The 13,571-nt window shown below is 30.7% G+C and overlaps 1 long non-coding RNA gene across 1 annotated transcript; it reads left to right on the forward strand.

Moving 5' to 3' along the window:
* Positions 1-2,137: 2,137 nt before the first annotated feature.
* Positions 2,138-6,296, forward strand: LOC134695102 (uncharacterized). Its single transcript, XR_010102695.1, has 4 exons — positions 2,138-3,111; positions 4,029-4,137; positions 4,800-4,887; positions 5,569-6,296. It is a non-coding gene; the product is annotated as an uncharacterized LOC134695102 (long non-coding RNA).
* Positions 6,297-13,571: the final 7,275 nt, after the last annotated feature.

The following is a 13,571-nucleotide window of genomic DNA, read 5'->3' on the forward strand; positions in this document are numbered from 1 at the left end:
GATGTGAGACAACTATCATACAGAGACCAAATGATGTTAATGTAAAATAGTTTGCTGTTTGGGCTTCAACAATGAGAAAATCCACTTACATTAAAATTTAGCAATGTTCTTATTTAGAATGAGTTTTTTTTATACCTCCAACCTTTAACATCTGATATTTTTATTATCTAGAGCTCTGTAAAAAAAAAGAAAATACCAAAAAATAATATGAAAACAAAATAGAAAACAGAGTTCTAGATAATAAACATTGAGGGTGGGATTATTTTGATATTTTTATGGACCCTGCCTTAAAGTCTTCTAAAGTTATCATATTTAAAACAAATAAAAATTGGATTGGCAGTTTAAAAAGTATAGGTCCTTTTTGTAGGGACAGTGCAATCATGCACCTTAAAGAACCCTTGCCACAACTCTATGATGTGCCAGTAGGATGTGGCTTTTTGCAAGGCTAACTTTCTGTCCCAACATTATCCTCCTCTCGGTTGGCAGTCAAAATGTCCCCTCCCTTCATCATCAGCCCACTTTATGGAACCTACAAATTGATTTATGATATCAAGATATGTGAGACAACTGTCCTCCAGAGACCAAATACTGTAAATTCAGAAATTATTGCGTGCATTTATTTTTGCGATTTTGTCAATTTACACTTGAATGCGATTTTAATTTTGATGATTTTGAGAAAAGTCATGCCTAATTCAGTCAAAATATTACAAAATGCGAGTTTTAATTATTGTGTTTACAAATCAGTCGCATTATTCGCAATAATAAAAACCTCGCAATAATTTCTGAATTTACAGTAAGGTTAATTTATCTTAGGTTGCTGTATCATCAGGGCTTCAACAATGAGAAAATCCACTAACATTAAAATTTAGCAATATTCTGATTTAGAATGACTTTTTTATACCTCCACCCTTGAACATCTGATTTTTATTATCAAGAGCTCTGTAAGAAAAAAATAGAAAATACCATAAAATAATATAGTATAGGTCCTTTTTGTAGGGACAGTGCAATTCTGCACGTTAAAGAACCCCTGCCACAACTCTTTTTTTAAAGGTGTCAGTAGAATATGGCTTGTTGCAAGGCTAACTTTCTGTCCCAACATTATCCCCCTCTTGGTTGGCAGTCAAAATTTCCCCTCCAGTCAGCATTGGCCCACTTTATGGAACCTACAAATTGATTTATGATATCAAGAGATGTGAGACAACTGTCCTATTTTAAAATTTAGCAATATTCTGATTTAGAATGACTTTTATACCTACAACCTTTAACATCTGATATTTTTATTATCTAGAGCTCTGTAAAAAAAAGAAAAAAAATATAAAAAAGAAAATACCAAAAAATAATATGAAAACAAAATTGTAAACAGAGTTCTAGTTAATAAACATTGAGGGTGGTATAAAAAGTGGGCATATATAAAATTTCTTTTTATTAAATATATTTATGAATACAACTCAGTTGTTGGTGAATTCTTTTATGCTGAATAGGTTTTTTCTTTCATTAGTATATTAACTTGTCATTTCTTTTAAACTGTATATTTTGTATGCTAATAATGGCTTTAAAAATTTGAATATTTCATTGGAAGTGCAATTCATTTCAATTTAGTAATTTGGAGACATTTTTTTTTAATATTATATGCTAACATTGTCTTAAAATTTTGCGCTAATTGGAATTTGAATGACTTCGTTTAAACCCATCACTTTATACATCTGATATTTTTATTATCTAGAGCTCTGTAAAAAAAAAAAAAAAAAAAAAAAAATGTGAAAAAAATTAAAATAACAAAAAATAATATGAAAACAAAATTGTAAACAGAGTTCTAGATAATAAACATTGAGGGTGGTATAAAAAGTGTGCAAATTTTAAATTTCTTTTTATTAAATATATTTATGAATACTAATCAGTTTTTGATGAATATTTTTGTGCTGAATAGGTTTTTTCTTTCATTAGTATATTAACTTGTTATTTTGTCAAGCTGTATATTTTGTATGTCAAAAATGGCTTTAAAAGTTGGAATATTAAATTGGAAGTGCAATTCATTTAATTTTAGGAATTGGAGACAACATTCATCTACTCGAAATTAATATTGTCTAAAAAAATTCCTATTTTTTTTTTATTTTGAATGACTTTGTATAAACCTATTACCTTAAACATCTGATATTTTTATTATCTAGAGCTCTGTAAAAAAAATGTGAAAATTAAAATAATATGAAAACAAAATTGTAAACAGAGTTCTAGATAATAAACGTTGAGGGTGGTATAAAAAGTGGGCATATTTAAAATTTCTTTTAATTCAATAAATTTATGAATACAATTCAGTTTTTGGGGAATTTTTTGTGCTGAATAGGTTTTTTCTTTCAATAGTATATTAACTTGTTATTTTGTCAAGCTGTATATTTTTTTTATGTCAAAAATGACTTAAAAAGTTGGAATATTAAATTGGAAGTGCAATTCTTTTAATTTTAGTAATTTGGAGACAACATTTGTCTTCTCCAAATATTACACACTACCATTGTCTAAAAATTTTACTAGAATTTTATTTTGAATGACTTTGTATAAACCTATAACCTTAAACATTTGATATTTTACTATCTAGAGCTCTGTAAAAATAAAATAAAATAAAAATATGTGTAAAACAATAAAGTAACTAAATAATAACATGAAAACAAAATTGTAAACAGAGTTCTAGATAATAACATTGAGGGTGGTGTAAAAAGTTGGCATATTTTAAATATGTTTATTATTATTTATAGTGCATTGTATAATTTGTAAAATATTTATTGTGAAGTCTTGGAAAACTGAAACTTTAGAAATGTGTTTATTAAAGATGTCTATATTCAATCTTCAATTATGGTCATGGCAATGGAGGATAATAGAATATATTGCTCTGTGAAGAAACAGACTTTTTATATCAAGAAAGATCCAACAACAGTTGTCAATGATATCTAAAGAGACAAAAGTCTGAGAAATACTTAAAGCTCAAAATGAAGTATCCAGGAGATTTCCAGCTCTTTATTACATACTCTGCTCACTGATGTTCCTTAGTTGCAATGAAGTATCCAGAAGATTTCCAGCTCTTCTTTACATATTCTGATGTTTTCTCAAGAAAAACACAAGGTATTGATAGTTTTAAGTCTGTAAAAAGTGTATTATTTGCACAAAATTTAAATTTTGAATTTAAATGGCCAAACCTGTTAGTGTGGATTTATTATGATATTCTAGTTCTAGATAAATGATCCTCTTAGAATATTTAGATTAATGTAAGGGAAATCAGTCTCCCTTGTAATATCTTTTTGATAGTTTTGTAATTTTTTCTGGTTTTCTTTTTATTGTTGAATGTTAAGAATTGTGAAATGTGTATGACTTGACATGATAATGAAAAGAAAAGTTATATTAAAACTTTCTATAAATACTTTTTGACAATTCTTTTCTTCAGTTGAAAACATTGAAAATGCCTATGAAAACAATAGCTTAATATTTCATCAGAATATATTGTAAGACAGCATGCTATTTTAAATGTTGGTAATCTGCATGATCAGCCTAAACTGATTTTACATGTTAAAACAAATAATTGAATGCTTACAAGGGAGAATTATTTATCAAATTTTAAAAGAAAATACTAGTAAGCACTTGAAAAAAGCTTAAAAGTAAGAACTGTACCAAGCTTACATCTTACTGCAGGTTAAAGTTGGCACCAACTACCAAACTGAGGGAATTCTATGCAAAATGCAAATCTTCTGCTAACCATTTATTGAAAAACTTATAATGAAAATAAATATAAATAGGGATAGAAAAAGAAAACAAATATTTAACAATTATAATGTCATATCTAAGATGATGTGGTATGATTGCCAATTGAGACATCTATATTGCAGGGACCAAATGAAATCAATTAGTTTAAATATCTCCTTATTTTAGAATTAAAAAAAAATCATATCAAACTCTAAATTAAATAATTTAAATGATTATTTCAGATTAATTCAAGTCAAGTTTGATATGATTGCCATTCCTAAAATGCATTATTTTGATTCCAGATTTCAATGTTCAACCTGAAAGTAGAAATTCTTAAAATTTATGCTGGACATCACAATACTGGATATCTACAGATATAAGACTTGTGAAGAATATTCTGATAAATTAATGGTAAGTGTTTACATTAAGGAATATAGTGGGTTGATTGTGGTCCCTTAAGTATACAATCCCCTGAATTAATATGGAATTGAAACCATTTTACAGCACTATAATAGAAGCCAGCATATGCTTTTCATGCCCCACCTACCATAGTAGAGGGTCATTATGTATTCTGGTCTGTGCGTCCATCTGTTAGTTTGTCTGTCCGTTCAGGTTAAAAGTTTTTGGTCAAGGTAGTTTTTGATGAATCTGAAGTCCAATCAACTTGAAACTTAGTACACTTGTTGCTTATGATTGATCTTTCTTATTTTAATGCCAAATTAGATTTTTACCCAATTTCATGGTCCACTGAACATAGAAAATGAAAATGGGAGTTTCAGGTTAAAGTTTGTGGTCAAGGTAGTTTTGATGAAGTTGAAGACCAAACAACTTGAAACTTAGTACACATGTTCTCTATATGGTATGATCTTTCAAATTTTAATGCCAAATTAGATTTTTTACCCAATTTCATGGTTCGTTGAACATGGAAAATGATAGTGGGAGACTGGAGTGGGGCATCCATGTACTAAGGACACATTCTTGTTTATTTATGTCTTAGGGAAAATGACTGCAAAAGAAATAAAATTGTTTAATCAGATGATCCCAAAAACTAAGAAATATTTTCTGTGTTTCAGATGAAAGACAAATTGTGCTACAAGCATCAAACCAGCAAAATAAATTGATGGAAGTAAAACATAAGAGCAGGATCTTACCTCATACAAGGTTGGTATTTTTACTTCCTTAGCGAATAAATAACTGTCCATTGGATGTCAGGATGTTCTAATAAAAATTAGAAGATGTGGTATGATTGCTGATGAGACAATTTCTCTCCATCAGAGACCAAATGAAGTAAGCAAATTTATGGTTGGCAATGAGACAACTGTTTCACTCTGTCAATCTATGAACATGATGTACTGGAAAATAACCAGTTTATTTAAATGACTACTTTTATTGTTGTTCTTCATCATAACAGTTGCTACAGAATGTTTTTTTCCAGCTATAAACTGAATTGATTATACTTTATACCATGGCGACCCCTGTTGTTAACTTTGTATGTTCAATAATGGTAACATTACTCCAACTGGAGGTATCAACTGTATTAAATACAGAGACCAAATAGAAGAATATTGGAAGTGAAAGAAATTAGTCTAGTTGTATTTCGGTTATTTTTCTCATACACTTCACCGCCTTGTATTCATATCTGCATGAGACTTTAATATACCGTACTCAGCCTGCTTGAGGAAAAAATCAGGTGTAATATTTCTATGGGTGTCTAATTAAGTAAAAAGAAAAGTACTGAACTACTCACCATTGTTGCTGTAAAACTTTCCAAAGTCAAATGCTGTTCCCCTTTTGCAATTGTTATTATCCAATTGAATTGACTTATTAAATTGTTGTTTGTAGTGAGAAGGAACGATTGAACTGATGAACTAAAAAACATCTGAATGGTGTACACAAGAAAACCAGACCACATAGAATACGGAAAAAGGAAGATAGACTAAAGGGTAGATGAAATAAGAAAAAAAACTGAAATTAACCAACATACCAGCTGACTTACCACCTAGAGATTAGAGCTGACTCAACTGATGAACATATTCAACTGATAGACATAGTCAGCTGATAGACATAGTCAACTGATAGACATAGTCAACTGATAGACATAGAACACAGAACTTCAAACATATTAACAGCATAGGAAAACAAGGAATATGTCAGAGACTAATATTCTTGTCAATTAAAATATATGACTGAAATTTAATAATTGTATATGGTCGGCGGGAGAGAGAGAAATATGTAGAATGGTCAAGAGGGGAAGAGGGAGAGGGAGAACACTTATGTTGATGATAGAGGAGAGAAATATTGCAACTGGTTAATTTGTCTTCAACCAAACACATGGCTTGTGATGATGTATCTAACTTTAGACATCCTATATTTTTATTATCTACAGTTCTGTTAAAAAAAAATAAAAAATATAATATGAAAACAAAATTTAAACAGAATTCTAAATAATAATCATTGAGGGTGGTGTAAAAAGTGGCCATATTTTAAATTGTCTTTTTTTCACCAATATATTTATGAAATTCAAAAGGAGAATGTTTAATTGGATGTACAATTCTTTTGATTTTAGATATTTAGAGACATAACATATTGTTCTTTATTTATTGCATTCTAAAAGGATCATAGATTTGCAATTTTCTTATTTTGAATGTCTTTGCTTATACCTCTAACCTTAGACATCCATATTCTTATTATCTAGAGCTCTGTAAAAAAGAAATGTAGAAAAATAACAAAAATAACAAAAAAAAATATGAAAACAAAATTGTAAACAGAGTTCTAGATAATAAACATTAAGGGTGGTGTAAAAAGAAGGTATATTTTGAATTATCTCCACCCTCCAAATATATTTATGAAATTAAATACGTGTACCAAGAGATATTTGTTGGTAAATCATGCATGTTGGATAAGTGTACCTATTTTTAAAATGCTTTTTGTCAAGCTTTACATTTTTCTTAGGCATTGAAATTGCTTTTTGGTAAATATGTTTAACTGGAAGCATATATACCACCCTTACAGTGTCTTTAATTTGCAATATTCTGATTTCAAACATCAAAGCTTGCTTATACCTTGAACCTTAGACATCCAATATTTTTATTATCTAGAGCTTTGTGTAAAAAGAAATGTAAAAAAATAATAATGACAAAAAATAATATGAAAACAAAATTGTAAACAAGAGTTCTAGATGATGAACATTAAGGGTGATGTAAAAAGTGTGTAGGCTTCAAAATTATACCCCCCCTCCCTTTTCCCCTTAATATATTTATGAAATTAAATACAACATATAATATTTGGTGAAAGACTTGTATTCAAAGGGATTTTTCCTTTCATTGGTATATTAAATTGATTTTTTGTTGAGCTGTACATTTTTCTTAGTATTGAAAATGGCTTTAAAGTTAATGTTTAGTTGGATGTAGAATTCTTTAAATATCAGATATTGGAGAGGAAACCTATCGTGGCTGTATATTACACTCTATTTTAACAGTGTCTTAAATTTGCAATGTCTTTGCTTATAACTCTATTCTAGACATCCAATATTTTTATTATCTAGAGCTCTGTAAAAAAAAATGTAAAAAAAAATAATATGAAAACAAAATTGTAAACAGAGTTCTAGATAATAAACATTAAGGGTGGTGTAAAAAGTGGGCATATTTTGAATTCTTAAATTGCATTAAAGTTTGCATGTTTAAATGGAAGTAGAATTCTTTCAATTTTAGATGTTTTGAGATAAAACCTATCATCTCTGTAAACTGTGTAACAGTGTCTTAAATATTGCAATATTGTGATTTTCAATGCCCTTGTTAACTGATTTAACTCAGACATTTAACATTTGAATTCCATTCAGTATTGAAATAAAATGTGATGCCAATTTTTCTTGTTATTAAGGATATTTGTATTACATGTTTTTGTCTCACCTGCCACAAAAGCTTCAGAATGCAATTAGATGCATGATTTACGGCAGCAGAAACATTTGTATAAACCTTAATATTTCAGAAATTGATAGGCTTGGCAGATTCATACCATTAATACAGACAAATGTCATATGTTTGGAAGTTTCCGTCTGTCACAGTGTCACATGTCTGTTGTCCTTGATCTTATTTTCATGGTTCAGCAACTGCTTGAAAAATGGTTTTTTTTTCATTTGAATTTCTCAATGATGAGTAATAGGATATGTGGGTCATGGCAATGTCTATATGTTCTTTAGACAGGGTTCACCTAACCTCAACCTCATTGATCAAGGTGAAAGTTACATGATTGGATCTGCTTCCCAGCTATTGTAAGCAGAAGTTCAAATTTTATTTGGTGTATGGAATGATTGTAAGGTATACATGTCAGTCTGGCATGTTTTATCTGACCTTGACAGCATTTTCATTGTATGAATGTTAAGTTTTCCTGGATAATATAAAAATAAGGTGATGTCGTATGATTGCCAATGAAACAACTATTCACTTAAGTTCAAATGAAGTGGATATAAGCATCAAAGGCAATAGTATAGCCTTCAACAGTGAGAAAAACCCATACCGTTTAGTCTGCTTTAAAGGCCCTGACATGAAAATATGAAACAATTCAAATGTTCTAATTTATAACAAAACTATTTGTGAAAAACAAATGAGACGTGAACCAACAATAGCCATAGAACTACAGGTTCCGGATTTTTTTCATGGGCACTCAAAAAATGAGGCAGGGTTTATAAAGGTCTCAACTCTACCCTAACCTGGGAAAGTTTAAGGAAAAGACCTTTTATTGTTTTCCGTTATCTCAGTGAGGCCTTCTACACAGCAATGCAAATTGCCTTACTTGCATTGCTGGTTTAAGAGAACACCTGGCAGCAGCTTGAGTGGAATTCATTGCAAGATGATTCTAATCTGGCCCAATTAAAAAATGAAAATACTGGAAAGTAGCACACATTAAAACTAAATATTTCCTTTAAATTTGTGTTTATTATGTATGGAATGATTGTAAGGTGTACATATCTGGCACAATTCTATGGCGCATCATAAGGGTCAAAATTATATTTTGTTGCAAAATCTATATCTTTAATTGCAAATCCTATGTTAAATACTGCAAATGCTATAATAAATACTGCAAATGATGTAATTATTATAGCAAAAGGTATTTTACCTGTATTTTTAGCAAATGCTGTATACTTGCGTACAATATATTAAAAGGCTCAAAAGTATATAAGGGTGCATTTGCCATCACTAATGTAGCATTCGGACGATAAGTATAGCATTTGCACTAATAGTTTTAGCATTTGCCATCATAAATGTAGCATGTGGACTAACAAGTATACCATTTGCACTAATTAAAATACCATTTGCAGTTATAAATATAGCATTTGCAATAGTTCAAATTATTCAAATTTTTTTATTTCTTTTTACTTGAGTCTCCATCCATTCCTAAAATTATCTCAGCCTCTTTTAATTACATGCTTGACATGGCAGAATAAGAACTCTTCTGAAATTATTCCTGGAAACTTGGTAAACTTCAACATGTTTAATTAGTTTTTAATATTAACATGTTTAATAAGTTTTTTGTCAATGGCGAATACCACTTATTTGCACGGATTTCTGAGCGTATTTCAAAATATTGTAAATGACAAAGGACGTGCTTTAGACAATGACGATGCTTCCTTTAATTTTATGGATGTTGCATTGAACCGGCTGAATGCATTGTAAATAAAATCTTTAATTTTATGGATGTTGCATTGAACCGGCTGAATGCATTGTAAATAAAATCTTTAATTTTATGGATGTTGCATTGAACCGGCTGATTTCATTGTTGTAAATAAAATCTTTTAATTTTATGGATGTTGCATTGAACCGGCTGAATGCATTGTAAATAAAATTTTCAAAACATCTTTTCAAGCAGGTAAAATACATACAAACTACTCATTGAGGTATGATTATTACGAAAAGGAGTTATAACAACTTGAACTTTTAAATTAAAAGGTCTATAGTGGGGGTTTAGGTATAGAGGATTTTTTTAAATTTTATGTCTAAAGAAGTGGGTTCAATGTAAAATATGGAGGTCGCCCCGATATTTCGACACCCTATTAATCCGACACTCAAATAGTCCGACAAAGATTAATAACTACAGTAATAGAAAATCTTCTTCATGGGGGTTTACGGAACAGAGAATAATGGGTGAACATATATACAGAATAGAGATAAATGGACCAAGAAATAAAGAAAAGTATTTAATAAGATGCTAAAATATAAATACATACACATTAAAGTATACAGAAATGTATGACCCCCCCCCCCCTCAAATCCAGACCCTCCTTCGTAGAATCGTTGACATGGTATTTGAACTACTCTTTTTTATAAGGTCCTATAAGTATACCACAACAGATAATACCATACCATCTATCTGGTATTACTATTAAGGTTTATGTACCCTTCTGTAGCCATTTTTGTACAAACTTTTCAAACTTCAATTGTATCAAAATTACAGATATAATGAATAATAGAGATAGACCATTTTGTACATATACCAAGGGGAAACTTGATGCAAAGTATTATTTTTTACTGGTCCATTGCATTTAATAGAAAAAGAGGACTTTGTGGCAAATAAATCAAGATTTTTATAGAAAATCGACGGCCTTTATCCTTGTACTCTCATATATGGCAATTTGATGACTGATAGGTATAGGAGTATTGCATGCAGTGCTAGCATTGATTTCCTTTAAACAAGTTTATAAATGTAGTTATTGGTTAAAACAAATATAAATATGGCCAAAAACAAGTACACCTTTCAGGGTGCGCTCGACTTTAGTGACTCAGCACGAGGTGTTTTGGAATTTACAGGTTGCTTAGAACTTTTTGTGAAAAATAAACACTAGCACATCATAGAAAATCAAGTGAGTAATTTATGTTTCAAATTTTAACACAGAAATCTCTGTATTAAAGGCTGTGGATTTTCTACAAAAATCTTGATTTATTTGCCACAAAGTCCTCTTTTTCTATCAAATGCAATGAAACAGTAAAAAGTAATGCTTTGCATCAAGTTTCCCCTTGGAATATGTACTAAATGGCCTATCTCTATTATTCATTATATCTATAGTTTTTATACAATTGAGGTTTGAAAAATTCGTACAAAAATGGCTACAGAAGGGAGAACCTTGCAAGTTTTGGTAAACTTATACAAAATGTGATGGGAACACGTTGTACTAAGAAGGATATGTCATCAGATGTGGAGATGTCTCTCATCATACAGAATAATGTTTACATGATTAGGTGTCGGATACAGTGTAAAAACTGTAAAAAGTGTCATTTTACAATAAGGTGGGACTAATGTATCGAAACATTATTATTAACATTTATCTATACTGTACACGAAATAAAGATCAAAAACATTAAAACAAACAGAGAGCTATCGAATTGTTAATATTGATAATACACTCAAAAGTTGGCGAGTTTAAGTTTAAACTGACATCGATAGTAAAATGTTCAATCGGTGACAATTTTTCTATACAAACAAGTGTGGACACAGATCAGTTTGGATGTTTGACAGTGTTTTCTGACAAAAAGAGTTTTCTAGTTTTCCGCATAGGGTTCAATGTTGAACTGTTGTGCCCAGTGACAGTCAACCTGTACAAAACTCTGAAAATAATATTCGTACATTCACTGATATTGTGTTTTACCGTGATCAATATATATAAGAAGATGTTACTCTCCATCCAAGTCACACTTTGTAAAAGTAAACCATTATCAGGTAAATCAAGCCTGTCATGAAGGAGACACTACTTTTAATCAGTGCTGACCGATCATATATTTTATTTAGCTAGACATTGCTTTTGATATTAAATCTACATATTTGGAATAGATATATAGCTGCGTGTCTTCATGTTAGTTATTCGACAAAACTTCACAAATAGATATAGAAAAATGTGGTATTAGAGTGCCAATGAGACAACTCTCCATACAACTAACAATTTATAACAGTTATAGCTTAACGGACGGCCTTCAACACGGAGCCTTGGCTCACACCGAACAGCAAGCTATAAAGGGCCCCAAAATTACTGATGTGAAACCAACGATCTAATCTTTATAAAAACCAGAAATGAGAAATACTTATGAGCCACATAAACAGACAACCATTGATTCACAAAGTTTATTTAGATTGACAAAATGTTCGCTACTCCGAGTCTCAATTATTCTAAATCATGCATTAAACGTTGTTTGGGTAAATATATCCCACTATTTTCACTGACTAATACATATCTACCAACCAACCTTGATAAATTGCATTATCTGTTCTTAGTCATTCGCTGGACAAGGTCAAGTGATTTTAATATTAGTTTACAATGCAAGTGGATATAGAAATATGATCATTTGGTCTTCTTCCGAATGGCAGTAAAACCTTGCCAAAGTTGGACGGCCGTTTGGTTGTGCGGGATGCAACAACAAATGTCATGCAGAGTGGTGTATATGAGGTGCTGGACAGGGGATAAGTTTCTCCCTGCTCCCGCCCCTCTTCTCCCACCTCATTTCTCTCTTCTCCCTCCCTTTTCTCTCCCTTACCTTTTCCGACTTACATTTCATTAAAATCTATAAAACATTCAGGAAGAGTTTCGCTTAGAGGGAAAACGGTAGTATTACATTTTCCCAGCATTAGGTTGGCCTTTTGTGTACCCAAGACAGGTGAAGGAAGTCAACTTATGAGCGCTGTGATTGGATGTAAGGGTACAATATATTTTTTATTTATCTATGAATAACTGCAGTTTGTATATTTACAATATAAATTTTAAAACCTATTGAAATATTTTCTAGAGAATTATTTGAAAAGGCTTCCAAAATTTCATAAATTTGGTGCAAAATGACGGTGGGCATGGATAACATAAACCAGCTCCGTTGGAAATTGGTCATGATACTATTTGGCTTCAATTTTTAGAATACAGTAATAAAGTACAAACACCACACATAACTGTTTTATTCAAGTTTTTATTATAAAAACTGGTAAATTTAGAAAATGTTAGTATTGTCGCCTATGGCAGAATAAATACTACCGTTTTCCCTAGAAGATTAGTAATGCCATATATTAAAGTAACGATTATCTCCCCTTTAACTTTTAGAACTTTTGCTTGTTAATATTTCATCAATATCCATCCAATTGTCCAGGAGGAAATGCGCTTAAACGACATGCATTGATAGACAGATATGGTGCTATATTTCTGCAACGTAATCAGACGCATACAAATTTCTATCTTGGAGGGACATTCAAACCCAACCTCCCATATTTTCGATTTTTGACAAATTTTAATGGGGAATAGTCCTGTCAAGGACGGCAGTGAAAATCGTGAATGTGTTACCGCAGCTATAATAAACTATGATCTCCGACGCACGCCGTTTCCCCATGGGAGTTTTTAAAGTATAAATCAAAACTACACAATGCAATAGAAACGCAGGATAATGTGTGAAAAGCGGGGAATTTTTTGTGACACTATTAGTGCAATTTCATAAGAAACCAATTCGTTTAAAAAAAGGTTGTCGAAATCCTCTGCTGCAAAATAGAAAAATAAAATTCTTTTGGAAAATAATACGAGATATAATTTATCGATAAACATAGTAGAAGCAGTCTTTGAAAATCAGACAGAGAATGATTTTTGTAATGGAATTCACAAAGAAGAAGAATAAAAATGTCCACAAACTTGGTTATGTTGGCTCACAACTTTCCCTTTATGTTCCAAATGTAACCAGTTTTGGAATATTTGCGGACTGTACAGAAAATATGGTTCCGGAAGCTTGTAAAAAATGGCTTGCTAATACTGTAATCGTATAAGCGAAGTTTGCACAGGACGAGGAAAAAGTTAACAAAGGCTTATCATTTTGATGTCAACTCTTAATGCG

Source organism: Mytilus trossulus, chromosome 13 (genome assembly GCF_036588685.1).
Source record: "Mytilus trossulus isolate FHL-02 chromosome 13, PNRI_Mtr1.1.1.hap1, whole genome shotgun sequence".
Taxonomy (NCBI): Eukaryota; Metazoa; Mollusca; class Bivalvia; order Mytilida; family Mytilidae; genus Mytilus; species Mytilus trossulus.